Source organism: Mya arenaria, chromosome 11 (assembly GCF_026914265.1).
Source record: "Mya arenaria isolate MELC-2E11 chromosome 11, ASM2691426v1".
Classification (NCBI taxonomy): domain Eukaryota; kingdom Metazoa; phylum Mollusca; class Bivalvia; order Myida; family Myidae; genus Mya; species Mya arenaria.
In genome coordinates this window covers 39,572,152-39,596,797 of record NC_069132.1, presented here as the reverse complement: position 1 = coordinate 39,596,797, position 24,646 = coordinate 39,572,152, and the positions used below count along the sequence as shown (strand labels likewise).

The window sequence follows — 24,646 nt, the reverse complement described above, 5'->3', positions numbered from 1 at the left end:
CTGTATTAAATGCCTTAGTTTTGTTTCTTAAAAGTGAAATAGGTTTTCTAAGGTTTTGGGGAGACAAATTCATAAGTGTTTTGGCATAAATATAATACTCATAAATGCATCAAACCCTTTGTATTAAATATATTTTCTCCTCTTTTGATCTCTCTCTTTTCCTCTAATATGTATCTTCAATTATTCATTGCTATATTACACACATTTGAGCGAATACATTTCGAGTAATTCCTTCTTTTATAACGGTTCGTCCAACTTAATCTGTACAACGATATTGCCTTGATATAGCAATTTCTTTAGGAGGCTTTATTTAGAGCTCAATCCTAGACATTCATAATTATGTTCTAGGAGGCGACTGTCGCAAACGTCGGTATATTTTCTATAACTGTTACAAATACAGAAAACTTATTACTAAGGCATTATGTTTATGTATTCAGTGTAATTACTTAAGTACGATATTTTGAAATGGAAACAATAAAGCAGGAATCGCGATCAAAAAGGGATGTTTCGAAAGTTTATTCATGGTGACTCATTATAATGCTGCTAGGAGTAATGACATTGTTTGGCACTTCATGTCGATAATTAACATACTCTTTAGGCTTTTAATGTTATTATTGCTAACTCTGTTAGCCCATTTTGTGAAAGAGAGTTGAAAGTAGAATAATGACGGGTATATTCAATCAAAATTAGCTTTATTGTTTCATAAGCCATCCTAGGTTATATGAAAGAAAATATAATTGAGCATTTTTATGTCGAGATACAAATGATATTAAATTAACTTCTTAGTACAAAAAAGATTTAATATTTTGTAGCTATTCAAAATCCTACCTGTTTTTTGGATCTCATCATGTTGTTTTAAATATTTCAAAGAACTGCTAAATGTTAGCATTTAATCGAATGTGCTATGTACTACAAATTGAATACTGAGTGTTGGAGAACTGAATTAAAATCAAACCATCTATATATTCCATTCATCCATCCATCCATCGTTCGATCCATCCATCAATCCATCCATCCATCAGTAAAAGTAAAAACTATCAGTAAAAACAATCAATCATTAATCAAAAGTACCAAGACGTGTTTCGCAAATTGTGAATTGTATTGTGTAATTATGATGTGAAAAAATAACTATGTAATTATAAAGTAAAGGAACTATGCTGATTTTTTGTAATTTACTAATTGAATACTATTATTTAAGGCCGCTATTTATCTTTAAAACCCAAGTCTACTAGCCGATGCTGTTTCGACACAGAGTTTCTTTTTGAATTTTCGACTAATGGGGTTGTTCCTGGTACAAGTTATGGTACACGTTATCCATATTAATCAATTCACAATACTCATTGAGCCGAGATGGGCGAATGATGAATGAAATGAAGAACATATGGTAATTGCTTGTCCGAGGCTAAATGCCTTTATATTGAGGTTATGACATTCAATTTTATGCAAAAGGTATGGCATAGATGTTGTATTTCGATCTGTAACAGTATTCGAATTTGTAGTAGGAATGAAAAAAACTTAAGTTATTTTAGAAACTGTTCTGCAGATACCCACGAAACGGGATAAAAAGTTTATTGTTAAAGACATTTTTCTAACATAATTTCTGTCCTAAGCATGTTGCGCGGTTTGTTTTTAAGTTTTATAATAATAATTAAATTGTCAAACCTTATTCAACACTGATTGAAACATGCAGCGTCTGCAGCATGGGCGATACTATCAACGATTGCAATTTATCCTGTGAAATAATCTGGAAGTGTACTTTAAATGCTTGTATTATCTGCCCGATTCTCAGTAAATCACAAGTGAACTTAATAGAACTGCCTGGAAAACACAATTTATTTCAACAATTCCCATACGGTTCCTTCTTTATAGGTTTTATTACTACACGAAACAATTTATATCATATCTTAATTGGATGTGCAGCACAACAACCACTGATGAGCTTATATAAAGCGCTAACAGATACAGCAAAACAATCACGTATTCAGAAAACGTTTTTGTTTTTTGCGATTCGTCTGTGTAAGTGTAAAACAATGCAAGTTTGGAACTTATTCTCTTTGGCAATTCGCGGCTAACACGGTTAAATTAAAAAAAAAAAAAACATGATCTCTGGCACTCCTCACCTCCAACTGAAATAAAAAGGAGATGGCTTACTGAAGGAGAAAGTTACGACCCTTTTAATCAATTATCACTGCAATAATTTCTCGTCAAACCTCAAAGCAAATTATTCTTTTCCATCGCATCAATGGACTTACCATTGTCGTCAACACAATGGAACAATTTGAAAAAAAGCACTGCTATTAATTATTGATATATATACTAAACCTGCAAAAGTGAGACTCATGTGTTTTAATATATTCTTTCATCTTCAAACGTAGATGACGGATATTGTCTGAATTTGTTTGTTATATCAAATCAATATTTAAATTGATAATAATTTCTTTAGCTTGATTTAGAAAATATATACCAATGTCAATTCCTTGTAAGGTGTCACGTATTATAAACATATGGAGAGATTATGAAAACTTTATTCATAACACCCTCGATCTTCTTCTTGAATGAGAAACGGACACCAATACAATTCCAAACTTTCAATTCTATAAAGTTTATGTATTAAATGAAAGCAGACAAACTCAGTGGGGTTAAAAGTAAGATGGTATTGGATTATAAATGCAATCTTTCGTCTGGGAAAGCCATAAACAGGTTTGAAATTACTTCTGAGATATTTGAATATTAAAAACAACGATCTCTTAAAATCAAAATAGTCCGTCCCGTGGGTAAGATTTCTGTTAAAATAGCGCTTTTAAAGGCATATATTTGTCGAATTAAATGTCATATATTCTGCAACAATTTTTTTTTAATTGTTTTGATAGTTTATGGCAGTTTAAATGTTTCAGTTGCTACTGAGAAGTTTCTATATTATTAACTAGTTCAGGCATAGTTAAGAATTGAATAGTGATGTGAGTTTTCTTGCCTATAAAGGTAACTGCAATACTATAAAAACAGAGGCTGTAGAGGTCTCATTCAGTACATACATAAATATCAGAAAAGGATTTGAACAGTATCAGACTTATATCGTATATTTATGAGTTGTTTTTTGCATAATAATTGCCAGATGAGGCCACGCTGATGTTTTTCCCAGTGGTTTGCAGCACCGGCATGTCTAAAATAACCCAAAGTCGCGATGCCTTGAGGTTTTTCAGTATAATGTCGTTTTAACAGCTGGTATTTGTCACTAACATGGAGAAATAAAAGATACTTTAAGCATGCGTCTTAAATAATATATATATATATATATATATATATATATATACATTTTAAAGCACTTAAATGATATGCTCTGTGCAATACGTAAAGCATCAACATCTATTTCGGTTTCGCCGAATATTTGATAGGTGGCTTGTTTCTATTTATGTGGACACCTAGTATATACAAATGGCCCATAATTGATTAGTTTTATCTTAAATACTGAATTATTTTTCAAGACACTAGCCAACCCCCCCAAAAAAACAACAACAACAAAAAACAGCAACAAACAAACAAAAAAACAAGGCGTCGACAACCATACTTAGGAATTATTTTGCATCGATTAGAACTTTAGGCGGAAATGTTAATATAATGTCTATGGCATGCAGAATAAAATTCTTGAAATTATCACTGGACTCGAAAAATCATTAACACATTTTAATGGTTACGTCAGGAATATGCTCAAAATCAAGCTGCAAATGCAAGCAAATGTCTGCATTATCTTCGTAAAACTAATCCCCTAAAGGTTCTTGAAGTAGGTACCGGCTGTTTGAAGATTACATGAACTAGTGACGTATAAATGCATTCCATATCATTATCGTGCTCATAGGTCATGTCCCTGTGCAGAAAACGTTGCTGGCTGTGAAAAACCAATCTTTGAACAAATGCATTAGGATAGCTCCTATACTCAGAATAAAAAAAATCTTTTCCACTTTCTAAAACTTTATCTTCAGCCGATTCTTAATGAAAATCTTGAAATGACCTTCAGCTGGAGAGGGACTTTTTATGCCATAAACGCATTGTATCACCTTAGAATCGGCAATGTAATGCATATATCAGAAATAAAAACAACTTCAACAAATAACATTGGTACCTTGATACGGTTTGTTGTGCGAAGTCGCGTTTTAGTGACTTCTCGTAACGAATCAGGCAACTCACACAAACTGAGAAATATCATCCTTTTCAGTTTCTCTGTGTTTCTGTTGAACTGTCATTTGAAAATTTCAAAATATAATAAAATCACTCGTCTAACAACAAGGCTGTCCATTTGTGTTTATTTATTTTTTAACCATGATATGCACTATGAACACTCAAAGAATCTTACAATTTTTCTTTGACACACTATAATTACATGATAGCCCTGATAATAAAAGGGCATTTAAAGTTCGTTCATCATTACTGGATACAATTAACTGATATATGCACACTGAAATTCCTGTTTTAGTTTTTCATATGTTTCTTGTCAGCAGAGATATAAAAGATTACAATGGCGAACATAATGAACCAATGAAAGTCCACTGGACTGACAATTATTGTTGTAATTCTTAACTTAAGATTAATTGAAATAAACGTGTTCGAAAAAAAGATTGAACGATATTTCGCTACGCTAAGTTTCTGAAATATGGACACTTGAATATGTGTTTTGGTGTTAAACTCATTTGTTTGTTCTACAAAACTCTCCATACATTTTAAAATATTTTTCTAAAAATCAGGACCTAAATATCTTTCTTCTGAATCAGGCAAATAGCTGAAACTAGTTTTGGGCTACAACGCTTGATCGAATTGACTAAGCACACATCAAAGTATTAAGGCACAGCTCCAAGTCTTAATGGAAATATAAAAGTTCGCTATATTTCAGGGTAAAATGACATTTATTGACGCTTTGCTGACCATTATTTTGAGGAAAATGCAATAACGATAGATAAAAAGAATCATATGGGGATAACAAGATATAAATTTGATCAAACATGTCTTAAAATGTCTAACAAGATAAAAGTAGTAAAGTATACTATTACGAAATGCCATAATATATTATTGATCAAACGTATAATATTTTTAAATTTAAGTATCATCATTTGTTTCTGTTACATATATTCCAGGAATGTCGCCGACGGTTACAATGCAATTGTGTCAAATGATTCCGATTTGTTTAGATAATGATCATAAATTCAGTAAACAAAATTCGTTGAATACCATTGCTCCTGTTTGTCTCTCTGACGTTTTTTTTCTTGATCTTCAATTATTCACTCTTATACTTTACACTTTTAAGAAATACTCGACGCAGTTTTTGACATGGAGAAACAGTATGAGTTTATGATTGTAAAAGGATATAATAAGTGAGGCAAAGGTTTGGCTACCATTATGTTTAACCGCTGCATTAATTAGCCTTTTCTGGGGTTTTTACAGCCTTGTGATCAATGTACTGTCAAGTGGTGAAAGGCTGACGCATAAATCACTAGCCCACTTCTACCTTAAAATATATACAGGGAATGTGTTACATGCATTACCATAAAATTTCAATATATACCCGAGATGCATAACTTGTTAAGGCCTAGTTTACAGGCAGCAAGAAAAAGATAAAACAACCATGGACTACACAAGGTTCCTCCACGTTTAACCTTTAACCATTTACTACACAAAAACCATAGTTTTACAGTCTACACATACTCCCAATACTATCCAAATTATTTGTTAAAGTCAGAAAACGACTACTCATCATTTTTAACATGAAATGGATTATGGTTTAACGTAATTTAAAAAGTTATGCTTCTTTAAATGTTTAAGAGAATTCGATATTCGTAATGCATAAACGTGAACATATTAAATAAATCAAAAATAATATTTTATCGTAAACGTAAAGCTTCTACATCCTATTCAAGTCCCATTCATTTCATTGGTAAAACGACATGTAGTTTATAATCAGTTCTGTATAACGTTCGTGATATAAAATATATTTTAGACTGCATCACTGCTGATATTCTAGAAACCAGTCAGAAAAAATATATTTCAATAGTTTTATCTTAAGTGTTTTTGAATTGGTACATTTTGTACCTTTGGCATGAAGGAAAAACAATACCCTTAATCAAATCAAGCAAGGAAATGTGATTTCCTGAGCTTAATAGTTAACATAATAATGTTGTTAAACATTTTTTTTGTAGATTGTGATTTAATTTTTTGATTATATTATTAAATGCAGCAAAACCGCTACAATCTATTAGGGAGGCAGAGTGTTTGATAACAATACAGATTATAACAATAAAACCTAATTGTTATACCATGTGCAGCATTATCTAACATTTGTATATCATGGTAAATGATGAAAACCTCTATGTCATTCTTGTAAAAACGTCATGATATTTTTATAATTAAATAGCAGGTAACGTTATTAAATCGCACATTGGCGTGTTTGCTTCGGAAAAACGATAATGATATATTCATGCAAAAAGCTACAGAAACAAGCTCAGTAGCAAAAAGATTAAACATAAACCCGGTTTAATGGCACTGGGTAAACGCCAAAGACATATCACATCTAAGATTATGTAAACTAAAGACTACCGTTTTCAGTCTCTGTGAAACTAGACCAAAACAAACAACAACCAAACAAAAAACTTTCAAATTTTCACCACCTATCGTTGTTTTTGTAGTTATATTCAGCAGTGATATTTGATTGCTGACAATACAGCAGTTCACAAATACCTTTTATTTAACTTTGTTAGTCTGAGAGCGACGAAAACTACACATGAATCAGAATAAATTCAAGACCAAAGGATGTATCCCGAATATTGCCTTAAACAATTAAATGATAAGTTAAAAATACACATTTGTTTCTTTAAATAGATTGTTATTGAATAGTCACGTGCATTTAAGTAATCAAATCTTTCATTTGCTCCACGATTCAGCCGCCGTTTATAAACTACATTCGACTCTTTCTTCAGGAAAACTAGTGCAACAACATTTACTCTTTAACCTTATTTTTATAAATACATATTTTGTATATAGGGATTCACGTGAATTTGTAAATCGCATTCGGAATTAGTATAAGAACTCACTTCATATTAACTCAATCCGTTTTGGTTTGTGAAATAAAAAAAGCGTTATGTAAACAAAACAGAAGTCCGAATATAGCATAACTCTTTTCTACAGCGGTTCGGAAATACAAATCTGTTTAAAAATATAACCGAAAGTGTTTTTTTTAATGTAAATTCTCTACATTAGGCGATACACACAGTAAAATAACATTTTGCTGACCGCGTAAAGGCGGTACCCAACAATCCCTGATACAGCCTTAGTGTTATAAATTATATCTGTTATGTGTTGTTTGTCAACGTGTGTGTTATTGTTCTGACGTTGTCCCTGTGCCATTGAACGAGGTTTATGTTTAAGCTCTCGACGACTGGACTTTTTTTGTATAAAGTACCAACAGGTTTAGAACAATGTTTTGGTGTATTCTGTCACTTTAAATGAATACAATTGTTTAGGTAGAATACGGATGATATCAACTCAAGAAATGTTATGATAAGTCTACGTTTGTGTTTACACTTAATCATGTAGCTTGATTAGGACGAAGGTTTGATACCTTTAGCTTGGAAGAATGCACATGGTGAACACATTCAAAGGCTTGGGGAAAATTCTTCTTATAGGGTGAACATCCGGCTCTTGGGTGAGAAACTGACAACGATAAGGAAATATTGGCAAACAAAGTGGAGTTTTACTAGTAAAATGCCTAGCGTAAAACATCAAGGGTGAAAACATTGTCTGTTTGCCTCAACCTTTGTTCCATAATTGTGTCAATGAAAAAGCCCACAACAAACATTTTGCTGCTGGGCTGGTCCACCCCTGCAATTTCTACTGCATTAAAAGTGCGTTGTCTGTTAGTCTAAAATTCTGTTCCACAATTGTGTCAATGAAAAAGCCCACAAGAAATATTTTGCTGTTGGGCTGGTCCATCCCTGCATTTTCTACTGAATTATAAGTGCATTGCTAGTTCTTGGAAAGGCTATTAATAGGCTTGTATGTAAGGAATGAGAATGCATGCAGCTAATTTAAATCAACGTTGAAAGAGAACATGATTGCATAAGATATAACATTTCCATATCAAGCTGTCTCGTTGGAAAAAAGTCTGTCTAACTTTCGAATAAAGCATTAACATTTTAGAAGAAAAGGCGCTCTGAAAGGCACAATCAATTTCCGACGTAGTAATATTTTTGCCAGGTTTGCATTTACCAGGCGGCAACTTTATTTATTAATTTTCTAGGTCTGGATATTATTTTTCTTTTGCCATACAGTTTTACGTCTTCAATTTTCACGTAAGAAGTTTCATTAAGAAATGAGTTCAAAACAGCTGCATTTTGTATTGTACCTTACTTAAAGCATTAATTTTATTAACAGTGGACATATAATACTGATGCAGAGATTAGCAAAACGGGAACGTAGTTTAGAAGCCTATTTATCGACAATCCATCTCTTTTTATCTTGCCTTCTATTTGACGAAATAATAAACATTGATTTCTCTTCCCTCTCACCAATGGTTGGTTCTCCTCTTTGTGGCAGCCCGACTATTGTCTTAAACATGATATTTTGACGTTCTGGTTTACTTCAACTTATACTTGCATCTCTTCGATCTTTGCTTTTTCTCTTTCTGGTTCCCTTACCACTCCACTACAACTCACTTTAGTTTAAGAACATGCCTCTTGACAACCCTTTATAATACAACCTTTTTAAACAGTGTTTCCTTCACTTCATTTTCCTAGGTTTAAAATATTTTTTTTCTTTACTCTTTCCTTGAGCTTGATTTCCCTCTTTCTTGCTTCTTTAAAACTGTCTTGAAAACCCCTTATATTCTCCTAATCAGACTCTTACCAATCCCATATAACTCAGTTTTGACTTTGACTTCAATGGTTTGATGTAACGGTATTTGTAAGTTGCATTGCCACTATGATAAAAAGCCATTCTAGTTTCGAAATGAGCCTGTAGCCAGTCCAACTCTAAGGACTCCTTATTGTTCAGTCTCGCACTAACCGTTTATAAACTGTCGGCATTCTGTTGATAATTGAGTTAAACCTGGCGGACGACCGTCTCACACTATCCTTCTTTGTCTGATTATTTAACAAACGAACTAAAATCAATAAATTTATATTAAGTTATATAATATATAATTATCATTTTGGTTATTTAATATTTTTTAATGATATTATTCAAATGCAGCTAGACCATTTTGACAAACTCTTGATAAACATTTTGATGGCAGACTTTCAACACTTTTGATAAGAATTCTGATTATTTGGAAACAAAACTTGTTGATATAACACATGCAATAATATCCAGCATGTTCATACCATGTACAGATTTAAATGCTCACGTTATTTCCATACACAAAACCCGTCCATAATAGTAATTTAATGGTGAAATCGTTTCAAATACGCAGATATTGTTATAGTATCTAACGTAGGCGTATTCTCATCAGCATCGTAAATTTTACTAGTGGCTATAATTAAGAAATATAAGACGTTTTTTTTTTGAGTTTTTAACTGTTTACGATTAAACTAATTTTGTAATTCTATACATTCAAGGTTATATGGAATATTGTAAACATTTTATTTTCCTCGCCTCGGTTTATAGAAATGAAATCAATGTCAAAACGTTGTAACTCTCCCTGAGAAAAGATATTGTAAAGGGATAACAAGCAAGATAAATTGCTAAAAAGCTAATAATTAAATCATTGGCACGTTTACGTACTAAGTTAGGTAAGAGCTGTTTTAATGCGAATATACTCTTTTTGTAAGATTTCGTGATCATATTGATAGCATGACACCCACGAAAGATATGGTTACATTAAGATTCTATTAAATACAGCTATGAGCTTATATATCCAATTTACGGCTTTTACGGCAAGTCGGCACTTCAGTTTTTTAAATCATAATTAAAGTACTTTTTACTTTCAGATTTAATTATCTTTTTTTACAGGGGTACTAATCAACATAAACACATGTATAATAAATCTATCATGGTTAGAAAAAGCTCCCTACAGGGGTATTTAGTAATTATATAATTACATGACAAGCATTAGGCAAATATTAAAAAAATCGTAGCGTCTGTCTTTGCTGTTAAAATAATTGTTTATCCACGTACCTATGATATGCAGCACAATAGCCGCTATTGTTTTGGCAAGTTATTGGACAGTATAAATACATTTATCATCATATAACTTTGAGCATGGGCCATGTGGGCTTAACTGAATATGTATGTTCGGGATAATATATTTCTTGAAAAAAACCTTCATGCACTTAGGTCAGTTGAACAGCCAATATTTTAGGTTACAGACTATTTATTACATTCCTTATACATTGCAATGTCAAAATGCAAAACTCTGATAGACAAATTCCATTTCTAGCGTTTCACGTAAATGATTCATTTGATAGGATACTCGTACCATACGTTTTCCTATAATTAATTGTTATCTTTCTCCTTAGAAAATTCACTCCCTTTGTTAGTCAAGTCATGCACCGATAAGTGTTTTATGTTATTTACTTGCATAAGGCCGAAAGAAAAATTCTCATCGAAAAAATGAAAATTGATTGCGTATATAGCAGTATTTAGGCAGATATTCGAGTATTTAATAAATAAATTGACAATAACTAATTTAGTTTATATCAGTGTTTTGGCATATATTAGAGTCTTGAATATCTAAATTGTAAATAATTTATTGAGTATATATCAATATTAAGGCAGATAATGGAGTCTTGTATAAATAAAATTTGCTATAACTCATTGAGTTTATACCAGTATTTAGGCAAATATTTCACATTTCAGGGAAAATAATAAAGTTTAACTCTGCATATTGAAGAGGCAGCAACGGTGTCATATCTTGGTTTTCATCGCAACCCAATAACCATTTTGGTAATGGGACTAAAACTCCAAAATAACACGTATTTAGGAAACTCCTGCAAATCGTAACGGAATAGTTATAAGCTCCGTTTTGTTTGTTCGAGTAATATTGTAATGCAAGTTAAAAAGGAAACATTTGTTTTTCTGAGAAATGTGGCAAACAGGATACATAAAATCATATTAATGAATCGCATGATCTTCTTACATAAAGACGGAAATCTAGGACACGTTCTCAAGCAATGGGAGAAAGTAGGAGTTTCTGACAATAAAGAGGTGTACTTCAGTAGAGTGTTACGACTTCTTTTATTTATCAATTACCTCGGCTCTAAAGGTTGGCCTACTTTCTGGTTCGTTTGATTTATGGCAATAATTTTATGGCCATAATAAATTTAAAACAGTGAATAGTGGTGGAAGGAGCGGTGGGGGAAAGTCAACAATTAAAATGTTCTAAAAGATGCTTTAAAGATGCACTCTTACTCCCAAATAAGATATATCACAATTAATGATATTGTTGAATTTTCCAAAAAGGATGAATATATGTCGAAAAACAATGGTTCGTATGAAGGATACGAGTTTAATTTGAAAGAAATGCGCATAAAACACGGTATTTCTACCTTATGAGACTATAGTGTACCACGGTAAATCTTTTAGCAATCATTTCATATACTTTGCACTTTCTCCTATTTAATACACGGTTACAATCTTGTTATCAGTAATTAATACCTTCCACACATGCATTATTTAGGAAGAAGTTAAAGGATTATCACTCAAAATAGATGGTTGTTATACTTTTGTATGTATTGATTTTGAATACGAGTGTCACTTTAAAGTGTTTCAAAGGGTGAAATATATGTCCTCTGCAACATGCTAGTGTGTTATAAGAATTTGAGCAAATTTTACGGATGTAATTTAATCATTATGCTTTTATTCTTGTTAAACAGCAAAAGCGTTTATTTTCTTAGAGGTCTGTCGACTCCCTATGTTTAATGTCAATGACTCATTTCCAGGTTACTCAAATATGCATACCTTTCTTAAAATGGAAGCAATCGCCACAAATCCACAACACATTGTCGATTGAAAACCCTTTAATAGTGTGCACAAAACATATTCGTTTTGAAGAAGACTTTTCCGATATAAATGCAAATGCTTTTTGAGCATGAATCGTAAATTTTGCTCATCTTCTTTTACAACTGAACATGCTAGAAGGTATTTTTATACAAGGCTTGCTAAATGGTCAACCTAAAACATAAACTGAAATATGAAATGTAATGTTTTAATCTTTCAAAACAACTTTTGCCTTGTGGAAGACTCTTTAAATAAAATAAATGGGATAACATACTTTTTATCATTAAATGCTTTCAATGTTGTTCTGACCACGAATGTTTCTGTTTCGGTACACAGAAAACAGGAATATCATATGCATTAATATTTTTCCCTATGTAACGTATTTATAACTGTATTTCTGTTCAAGCTAATTGCGGTAATTAGTGCGTTAAATGATTATTTTAAGTACAAAGGAAACTACACAACGTCAAACGGTAACTAAACTGAATTAAAAACATCAACATATAATTATAAAAGTATTGCCGGCAAATAATTTGTACCTGTACTTTTTTGTCTAATGGAAAATGCCACAGCATACCTGAAAACATCTACGCACTACAACACCTCCCTTAAATGACAATCTGGATCATTGGACGAGCTGTATTACGTCCGACTGATAAATTGAAATTAAAGCATATGTCAGGCATACGATTTAAAGAAATAAATGTATGAAATAATTTTGTGTCAAAAGCTTATCTAAATTTGTTTTTTATCAATTGTGTTTCGAATTGTATGTCTCACTTTAATCATATTATTCAATTCAATTGTATAATGTTTTGCTCAAAATTCTTTGCGTTTATCTTCTTAAAATATATAAGCTGTAACAACTCATTAAAACAGCTATTGTCCAGCAAGTATAACATTCAACAACACTATAAAAACAATAATTGGTATTGCAGGAGTATGTTTCGTTTCCAGATTCTGGCATTTTTACATAAAAGTTTAATGACCAGTTGTATCTAACTATTTATTTAATACAGGAATTCTTTACTTTAGTTGATACAAATTTGTTCGGTCGATTGGGACAAAAGTTCGAGGCCGTTTCCATGAAACAAACAAATACTAGTTTAGATTTGGAGAGGTTATAGAAAAAATACACAGGCGGGGATCATACCTACGACCTTATATGTGATTGGCGGACACCTCTACTACTAGACCAGTCTGAACCATAAATATTATAATAAAATCCTCATTTCAAACAAACCAATAAAGCGTAGTATTACGTGTCCATTGTTTTGGTTATTGAAGTTTGTGACTGAAACGATTCTGTATGACAGTCAGTTAACATATTCCAGAGTTCGCTTTCGTTCTCTTGAAATCCATTCGTTTCATTTGTAATATATAAACTATAACACAAAAAATATATAATGGTTTAAATGCATTGCCGTGAAATTTGAAATAGACAAGGGGTTTTAAATTATTAAAATTCTAGTTAAAAAGTGCACAAAGACAAAATTAAATAATCGTGCACAATACAAAGGCAAAATCTTATTAGACGTCTAACACACCATGTGTAGTTTGGCAGTGTCTATCCTTTATATTTATGTAAACGTACATGTACTTATATGACCAAATATGAACAATGTTATAACATTGTCTATTTAATTTCAACTTTTGGTCATCGTGCGATGATCATTAATGGTTAACAAACTCTAGCTGGACTGGTCCCTGAAGTTTCTACTGTATTACTGTGTGCAATGTTTTACCTGTGAAAATAACTGTAAATAAGCTTTCTATTGTACTTCTGAAATGTTTCATTGGGAATGATAATGCATTCAGTTAATGAATTTCCGGCAGCACTCTAAATAGACTGGAATGCACTTCGAAAATGTTTGATTCAGAATAGAAATGCATGAAGCTAAATTAGATTAAATTCGATAGAAAGCATGATTGTAAAACAGAAAGCTTCTCCACATCAACTTTGTCTCGTGGGTTCTGTTTAAAGTGACACTCTTATTTAAAATCACTACAAACACTTGTCTAACAAACATAACTTTTGAATGCTTAACCTGTTACAACTTACTAAATAATGCATTTATGTAAAATATTAATTACTGATAACAAGATTGTAGCTGTATGTTTAATGCTGAAAACGCAAAAATATAAAATGACTGGTGAGTGATAAAAGATTTAAACATATCAACTATCGTCTCATAAGGAAGAAAGAAGAACGAAGAAATACCGTGTTTTAAAATTTAACACAGTATCCTTCATAAGAAACACTGGTGATGATATTTATTCATCCCTTTGGGTAAATTAAAACACTTGTATTAACTATGGTACATACAATTTGGGACGAAGTGTGCATCTTTAACATTCACACATAGCGAAATAGTACTAACATAGGCACAATATTTAGTACGAGGCGTAGTCATGTAGTCATAATTCTGTAATTTATGCTTTAATGGGTATTTATTCATTGTCTTGGTCATCTTTATATAACAGTGAACTTGTAACGGTTTCAATTAATACTGAGAAAGTCTTCCAAGTGGCGTGATGACATCTACGAGATTAGAATGTGATGTTAGAATTTCCAGGTCCTAAAGGTGTAATCTGCTTCGCGTTTGTGTTGTTTTGTTTCTCTCGTTCAGTGTGTGTAAGGCCCTTAACACGGTATATATTTATAGTTTATGTTTGGGCTTATCCCGTTGTAATTTTGCTAAATTCATGTTTATTTTGTTGTTTTGTAGGGGTTGCCAAAATATGGTTAAGAAATAAGATATACAGAGGCTGAAGAAAAAAAAAAGCAATAAAACTGTACACAGTAGATTGAAGTCACACTTTATATACGACATAAATATTAGGAAATGATCCAAACATTATCAAACATTCATCATATATTGAAAAGTTCTTGTTTGCATAACTGTGCTGGCCTGTTTTGATCAAGCGCCACGCTGCTGTATTTCCCCAGTAATTTGTATCACCGGCATGTGTAAAATAACAAAAAGGTTATGGCGCCGTGAGTTTCTTCTTGTATCTCGGGCTTCTTACAGGTGACATTTGTCTTAAAAATCATGATTACAAAGAACACATTAGATGTGCATCTCTTGTAGTGCATATAATTTACCATTTGAATCACTCAAAAGCTATGCTGTGTTTAATACGAGCCTCTACAGATATTTCGGCTTTGCCAAACACTTCATACCCATATCCAACTTATTTCTTCTCAATTGTTTTGAACACCTAATATGCACGAATTGACCATTAAGGGTAATATATATCTTTTGTTCAAGAACCATACAATCAATTTGTATACATAGGTCATCAGACGGGTAGGTTTTCACCCTCAAAAGTGAAAAAAGAAATCACATTTATTTTACCGAAACCTTGCATCTTTTAGAGTAGCAAAGCTTTGAGTGAATATATATATATATATTATACAGGCTGAATCTCTTGTTGTATTGACCTGTAAATGTTCAGTATGTTTTCATGGTGTTAATTTGAACAACCTGCTAGTTTTGTCAGTTGTATAAATACATTCGTAACAACAAAAAGAGTTGTTGTTTTTCTATGGCACTTTTATGCAACATAATGTGGTGATATTAGCAAACTGACGCTTTCATCAATATTGGCCTAAATATATATTTTGTTTTATTCCAGAGTGATGAGAAAAATATACCAAAATTTATTTTTGCATCATCAAAACAAACTAGAAAGAACCAACATTGGCCTTGGCTCAAAAAATGAGGCCACCTTCTAATATTTCCGTCAGGCAAACTGCTTCTGTCAGGAATTATCTGTATTATCAGGATATAAAGCAATGCATGCATCAATGTATGAGGACAATATCAGCTGATGCAGGATGTTAGTAGATTACTTAGACTAGAGACAAACCATCCGACGCCATAGTCGTAATACATATACACACCGTATAAAAGTCATTAACCATTCTAGAAAAACAGTTATGGCAGGGATACGAATAAAGTTCAGAATGTACTTTGAAAAAGTTGTGCATGTCACTTTTTTGTCAATTTCTTGAATGTATTCGGCAAATAGCTTTAAATTCATAGAACTTAATTGAAATGTTCTTGCACTCCGATATGTACATATGCATATATTACTAATATTCACTTCGATAATTTATTATTTAGGTATTGAATTATTATCATCTTAGCATGAACATATTTCAAAGATTTTTAAATGTTGTAAATAAAGAGTTTATGTTACATCTAAATGCATTGATTCCGTAACTTATATTTCTTGATTTATTAACTATGTTTGTTCAGCAATTTCTCTTGAAATCAAACTTGAAACATTGATAAAACATTAGAATGTTTTATCCTCGAAGCCAATACATTTAAACACAATCCATTAAAAATGCGGACGAGCGTGGGTTTTATCACAATTCAGATAATGTATAAGCACATGGATTAATATAAATGCATCACGACATTAAATTTCCATATCAATTAAACGTCCAAAGGGTCCCCGTCACTCATGTTCGAAAAAATTATAGCTCAGGCTTTATCAAATGTTTCCTAAACATAATTATAAACACATTCATCCTGTCTGTGTTGTTCAAGCTTAATGGATATCGCATATGCCCGAGATAAATAACTTTCATTGCTCTACAGATTTACCTTTTCAGTTTTATTCTTATCATGAGAATAATCGAGATAGGCACATTTCAATGTTATTAACTGATTTCATTACGGTTGGATTGTCAATGGATAATAAGTAAATGAAACAAAACGAGAACTTCAAGAAATAAACATTGTGAGAAAGAGTGTAACTTTCTTTAGAAACAAGCGTGGGCTAAGTTGACGTGTAAGTGAGAACATATTTCGCACAAGCAGTTCACGCTTAGAATGATTATTACAATAACCGTCATTTTCTTTATATCTCCAGAAAAATAACTCAAAACTATATTTCCAATTTGCATTTGAACTTTTGAGCCATCGTTTAAAACTGAATATAATGAAGACAAGACATGTTTTCATAATTTTCATTTTACCAGGTTATTCTCCATCAGATATAAAACCAGAAGTCAATTTAAAATGAATGCTAGTTTAACGGGTATAATTCACAGTGCCTATTTTCAATAAAAAAGGTGGACAAGGCAAACATCAAGTTTCCATGAAAGTTCCATAGTAAGTGTTGTATTGAATGATACTTTGCATGAAAACCCCTTGGAGTGTTTGCTGAGTTACAGACTAGAAAAATAGAACGTGCTATCACCCCATTCGTTTGTTGAATAAAACTATCGATATCTATAGATTTTGGCCAAGCTTTATTGTCAGAACCAGCAGTTGTTTGCATTTACTAAATGACGCAAACGTAGTTCTGCTTAAGTATGCAAAATACTGGAGTTTATGGCCAAAACTCTTGTCTGTATGCATTAGTTGGCTGCAATTGATTCGCCATACATCAGTATTTAGACAGAAATTCCAGTCTAGATGGAAATAAATGTGCTAATCTTAATTTTAGGAGAAACTGTGATCGACGCTTGGCTGGCCACATGATTTTGGAAATTGCAATATTGATAAACTGAACAAATCACATGGGGATAAAAGGCATCAAGTTAATTAAACCTATCATAGAATGTCAAACATTATAAATTAACTTGTTTTTAGTGAAATCAAGCGAAACGTAAAATGCACCTCATGTATGTGTCATTTATCTCAGGTTTAGTACCATCAAAATATTTTGTTCTTGAATGGATTGTATCAAATATTCCAGTTCTGTTTTTGCGTTATATTTTAAATGACTACGACAATAAATAAAGGAATTGTGCCAAATGCTTTAATTTTGTTTCTAAAAAGTAAATTAATGTTTCTATGATTTTGGTGAGTAAAATTCAAGAACATTGTGTTAATATAATGTTAATGTCCATCAAGCATAAAACTAGGCTTTTTTGATATTTTAATCCTGTGTTTATCTCGGTCTTTTTCCTTAATTGGAATCGACAAATTTTCTTTGCTATATTACATACATTTAAGAACATTAACCAAATTATTCATAATAATGTTCCAGGAGACGACTGTCTCACATGTCATATATAACCGTAACAAATACTGGTACAATGCGTATCTATCGACACAACTGCAGCACATAAAACATTTTATATATGTGATATTGAGGAATTTACAGGAAGCCAAATGATTTTTATGGAGCAATATCTGTCCTAAGAATAAGCAGAATACTTTTATAAACCTTTTGAAATTATTGTAGATGAGGCTATATTGTGGTTTTGAAATTCTGGTATATTCAATGGTTTTGGGGTATATAGGTTTTTACAAATGTAACATTATTAAGATTTCTAGTAGGACAAAACACGTATTCAGTTATGTTCGAGACAGTTCTCCAGGTACCAAATCATCAGAATAACCCACACTAAGTGGAACATGCTGCGTTTGCAGCACGCGAGATACTAGCAAAACATAAAATACTACCTGTACAAAATTCTTATAGTGTACTTGTGTTTTCTCTTCTTCTGCGTGTGTTTATTGCCCTATTCACAAGAAATGACAAGTGAATGTATTAGACCTGCCAAGAAAACACCTTTATCGATAATACATACGTTTTTTTGTAAGGTTAATTGTTCTATTACTTCTTGAAACAATTCATTCGGAGCAGTTTTATTACTAGTGTCAAGTATAAATTAAAGAAAAAAAACCCACAAATATCCTCAACATACTTTAATTTCAACCGAAATTGCTTCTCTTTTATCGGTTTTACAATGCAATACGTCATAAAAGTTTAAATTAGTCAGTAGCAAACTCGGACTCAATTTAATATTGAGTACTGACACTGATTTGTCAAATTTATAGATCTAAGTTATCGTTCATTAAACGCACAAACGATTTCGTAGTATAACAATATCCTGCTTATATTTTTAAATGTATTATGTTGTGATATATTTTGAAGTGCTGCTAAATGTAAGCTTTTAATCTTATGATTTATGTATAATTAATTGAAATTTCAATCAATCAATCAATCCATCATTAAATTAACCAATCAATCAATCATTAAATAAATAAATCAATCCATCTATCCACACATCAATCAATCAATCCATCAATCAATAAACAATCAATCAATAATTTAAGAAATAAATCTACTAACCAATCATCCATCATCAATCAATCAATCAATCAATCGACCAACCAACCAACCAACCAACCAACCAACCAACCAACCAACCGACCGACCGACCGACCGACCGACCGACCAACCAACCAACCAACCAACCACCAACCAACCAACCAATCAATCAATCAAGCATATCAAAGTCCTACATGTGGTATGTATATTGTCATTTTTTTACATATTGTAATTTCAAAAGTCTTAAGTGTTGAAGAAAATGGTAATTATGCGGATAATATTGAAATGTACGAACAACTATTGTTTTAAGAATATCGTTAACGTTAACCATGTATCCCCATTACGCAATACTTGTGCCGATATTACAGCATGAAACTGACGGGGGTTAGAGAATTCTTTATCCGAGGTTAAGATAAATTAATCAAAAAGTACACTTGTCGCGAAATACAATTGACCACAGTGCGGCATTGCTCAAGGGGAAAAGTCAAATAAATTTCATGATTTTATTGGTGACTGAACTTTTGAACCGGCCCTCGGGAATCTGATACCATTAGGAACAGGCTTCTATCAGATCAGATTGTATAAAGTGTTCATTTCAAAGATGCAGAGGAAAAAAGGGTTATGTGGAATAATTATAAGAAGCTGATAGAACGCTTTCGCTTTAAACCTTAGATAATTTTCTTGGCTCGAATCCATGTTAACATGTCAACCCGTACTTAATGTTTAGTCCATTTGCTTAAGGCTGCGCTCGCTATACACCACTCCAGGGGCATGGATATGCACAGTTATGCGAAAACAGTATTGCATTATATTAAAATGATGTAACTTTAATAATACAAACGATGATTGACCTTGACTAACGGGTTACGACAATAAACACTATAAATAACACTTATAACACGGTTATTATTTAGATTGTTTTCTTTCAAACACCCTTACCATTATATAACATTGCATTATCAACCAACTGTATTTGGGTGTTTGATGTGCAATTGTTTTATCGGTCAATTGTGATAATGTTTAATGTAGATGCCTTGTGACCCCATATAAATTGGTATCATTCCGAACGGTCTTCATGTTAATTACTAATATGTTTAATAAACTATAAGAAATATACAGTTTTTATTGTTGTTCTTTTTTTAAACGAACTTTCTTATAATGCATTCTTTAAGGCAAACCAAACTCGTTCGTAATATGATTCTGGTAAATGTTTTACAAATTCATTCTCTACGAATAAAAGAACAACTTTCAAATAAGACCTTGATATTCAGACACGTTCAGCACTATATTCAACAAACTAAATGATTCTGATCTCCTACATTTATTAGAACAAACTTGATTCCACTATTGACCTGACCTGATCACACCCACACCCTCATCGATTCCCCGTCTCATCCCTCGAATATGTCCATCTTATCACTTACTCCACTCATCCTTCATTTCTCATCAGAACATTTACTCATTTTGTTAATATTTTATTACACATAACAACCTTAACACAATTATTAGCAGTTTAACGAAATGACAGAAGTGAGACATAGTATAAGCATTGAGGCTTTCTCTTCTATTCTATTTATTTATTGTTTTGTGCATATATCACGTGTCTGTTTTACATGCTATGATACCCATGCAATTAATTTGTGTTTATGCTCAAATTATGTGCAAAATGTAATTAACATATCTGAATAGATATTGTTTAAACCAAACGGTTCTAAACGAATGCGGTTACCAGTCGTTTGTTATACAAATAATTGTACTTGATCAGTGTGTGTATACCACATGATTAATTACGTCATATACGCTACGTCGGAAGGAAATATTTTGCTTAAAAAATGACTTAAATCAAAGATAGCTTTTCTTTAACTACACGATTTTAACTAAAACAAATGGCAGTCTATGCCGTTTAAAGAGTCCCGACTTCATTTTATTACCGAAGTTTGATAAGGTGATTAGTTTCATCAAACACTTCGACAAACCTGTATCAAAAATGATGTTTTTACAGTGCTCCGTCAGAAGGCCGTATTGTAAAAAGGTTTATCGAAGTATTTTAAGAAACTATACTCTCAATCAATCTCTGGTAAAAGACTGAAGGTAGGGCTCTGTAGGCAGCGTGAACTGCGCTATGTTATACACAAACTGATGATATACCCTAAGAAAATGTATCTCTGTAATGTTAACATACTTAAGGTTGTCGATAGCTGATGAATCTATGTTTGCATTTCCTTTCAGAACTGACCGAACGTCATCAGTGTGGCTTCGTTGATAAACAGGAATACTTGTGGAGATAACTATCAAAGGTCAGTCAAATTGAATATCTTGTTGTAACTAGTACAAGGAGTATCTATCGACACAATTGCAGCACATAAAGCATTTTTATATGTGTGATATTGAGGATTTAGCAGGGAGCGAAATAACTTTTTATGGAGCAATGTCTGTCCTGAGAATAGGTAGAATACTTATATAAAACTTTTGAATTTATTGTAGATGAGGCTATATTGTGGTTTTGACATTCTGTTATACAGAAAGGTTATGGGGTATATAGGTTTTTACATCTGTAATATCAGTAAGATAGTATTCAGTATTCAGTTATGTTTGAGACAGATCAACAGGTACCAACTCGTCGGAATAACTCACACTAAGTGAAACATGTTGCGTTTGCAGCATGCGAGATACTAGCAAAAATGAAACACTACCTGTACAAAAGTCTAATAGAGTACTTGTGTTTTATCTTCGAATACTTGTGTTTATTGTCCAATTCACGAGAAATGGCAAGTTAATGTATTAGACCTGCCAAGAAAACACCTTTATCGATAATTCACACGCTCTTTAGAAAGTTAAGGGTTCCATTACTTCTTGAAACAATTCCTTCGGAGCAGTTTAAATATTGATATCAAGTATGAATTAAAGGAAAACAAACACAAACAAATATTCTTAACATATTTTTCATTCACCGAGAACGCTCCTCCCCTACCGGTTTTACAATGCAATACAAGATAATAGTTTTACATTTTCCGTAGCAAACTCGCAATTTATTAGCGAGTTACGACCCTGATTTGTCAATGGCCGTGACAGTGTTATTGGAAACTGTGACAACCGTTGGGGATTTGTTTCTTTCTACTTCTTCGTCATCCAAGCTTGTTTTTCCAAATAGCGATAATTTGCGTCACTGTTTGTCATTATGTTTTTGCTTTGAGGTTAGACAAGTAAGACTGGTGTCAGTAATTTATGGACTCTTATATGGGTTGTCTGATAATAACACAACTCTAGCTTGTTCTTAGGACATATTTAACAATCACGTTTTTGAAAACCGAATTTCACGCCTAATTCAATTAATTATTTTTTGATCTCAAAGCATACCCTTGCACTACAAGCACACTTGAAAGGATTCTAACGATACGAATTGCCCTATATCATACAGATCACTGATACGGGCACTAAGTTCTGAAAGATGACTGTGATAAAATATATCCAAGGTGTAACAAGCATTCTTCTCTAATCAATTTGTTATGAGTTAGCAAATAAATTTACCGAAAAAACACACAAAAACAAGAAACATTTAAGTAAGATTGATGAGTCTAGACATTTTCTTAATTTATCTTTTATTTCACAATACAAACAAGTTTATGGTATACAAATGCTGGGCAGTTCACTTCCGAATCGACTTGGGTTGGAGCTTCACCTGAAAAATGTTTATCATTTTGGAGTAAGAATAAATAGATATAAGGGAACTAGCATTTTTAAAGTAAATTCATTATTGAATGGGTGAAAGAATGAATGTAAGGAGACATGAAGGACGAGTGAAATTCAGAAGGCTTTACTTAATCAAATTTACTTTTTTAATTGCATTAATTGTATTACATATAGTGTTTGACACTGCCGTTTTTGTAACTTAACTTGACATTCCCACGATAGTGAATAGCGTCGCTCGAAAAAGGAAGTTACAGTGGTGTTCATTTCTAATATTAAATAAATGTGACCTTTTTGTCAGCCGGGTCTGCAGAAAAAAAATCACAATCAATCACACTCTGTTACTTAAGTAGCCAAAAATAAATAAACACACAAATATTTTGCTACATCATTATCCCATTCTGAAATGAAAGAATCTCTGGAGTTTCAACCAAGGTTATGAAGAAATTGTCCATATGAGATATGTTGTCTTCTTTCATGTCTCTTACGTGTAGAAGTTCACCAATGAAATAAAATGAAAGAAGATTGTTTTCACTTTTTGATTTTACCCAAATCTTGTATTTTCTTGAGTTGAATAATCAAAAAAGCAAAGCTTTGAGAAAAGATTTGTACATGCATTCCATGCTTATCGATGAACTTAGGAGTTTAACAGTGAAATGCTAACAGTGAAAATATCAATTTAAGGAGGGAAAATATCAAATTTAAGAACTATTTAAATCTATTAACTTCCCCTTCCTCGAAACTAAACACGTCACTTTTTTAGTCAGAAAATAATGCCAAAAAAATGAAATTTTAAAAAGGTTCCTAAAAATTATAGTTAAAAATTTACAACTGTTTATTAGAAAATAGCTGTCCTGTTTTATCAAACGTTTTCTTGATCTTTGAAGCTGAATGTTCGAACATTTACATTCATGCAAACAAATTACAAATGAAACAACTGCTTGAACTTAAATACGATGTCATATCATCGTCAGATAACTGTTTGGCGTTGTATAACTAAATACGAATTCCCAGGAAACTTCATACAACAATTAACATATTAACTGATGTATTTTTACTCACCCACGTCTAAATTTGTTTTAACAACCTAGCGTGAACTTCACTCTATACATCATCTTCAAGCGCATCAGACTGGTCCCTGACATAGAGGGATAATTTAACACCAATTTATCATGAAACAAACCAAGAACTGGTGTTTTAACCATGATACTTTTTTCCAAATGCTTCACATAAATTTAGTCTTCATTGGCCAAAATATGTTTTGTTGTATGACAAAGCTACCAAAAAAACACAACAAAATAACATTTTCATCCACAAAAAACAAAACTTGATTACTAGAAAGATCCAACACTGGCAGTGGCTCAAAAAATGAGGCCACATTCTAATTTTTCCGTCAGGGAAGCTGCTTATGTTCGGGAGTATCTGCATTATCTTGGTATAAAGCAATGCATATATCAGTTCTTGAAAAGCGTATCAGCTGATGCAGGATGTTAGTAGATTACTTAAACTAGAGACGTATCACCATATGCCATAGCCTTAAATATACATATTATAACAGAACGACTATTAAAATACGAAGACAATACAAACATCTAGGTACTATGACAGAAAAAAAGAACAAAAGTAAACATAGGTCTTAATGTCGTATAAAAGTTATTGACCATTCTAGAAACACAGATATGGCAGGGATAAGAATTTCGTCCAGAATGTACTTTGAAAAAAGTTGTGTTAGCCAATAGTCTTTTGTCAATTTCTTGAATGTATTCGGCAATTAGCTGTTCGTAGAACTGCATTGAGATGTCTAGAACTCTGTCTGATATGTACATATGCATACATTAGTCTTTTTGACTTCGATAATATATCATTTAATGATTTTATAATTATCATCTTAGCATAGCATAAA

General features: G+C 32.1%; 1 protein-coding gene across 7 annotated transcripts in view; it reads left to right on the top strand.

Moving 5' to 3' along the window:
• Window positions 1-24,646, top strand: part of LOC128207121 (G-protein coupled receptor moody-like) — a 199,629-nt gene that overhangs the window by 88,306 nt on the left and 86,677 nt on the right. For all 7 annotated transcript variants that reach the window (XM_052909882.1, XM_052909881.1, XM_052909875.1 and 4 more), the window contains one exon: window positions 21,286-21,353. The gene's annotated coding sequence lies outside the window, so the exon portion shown is untranslated. The remainder of the gene's footprint in view (window positions 1-21,285; window positions 21,354-24,646) is intronic.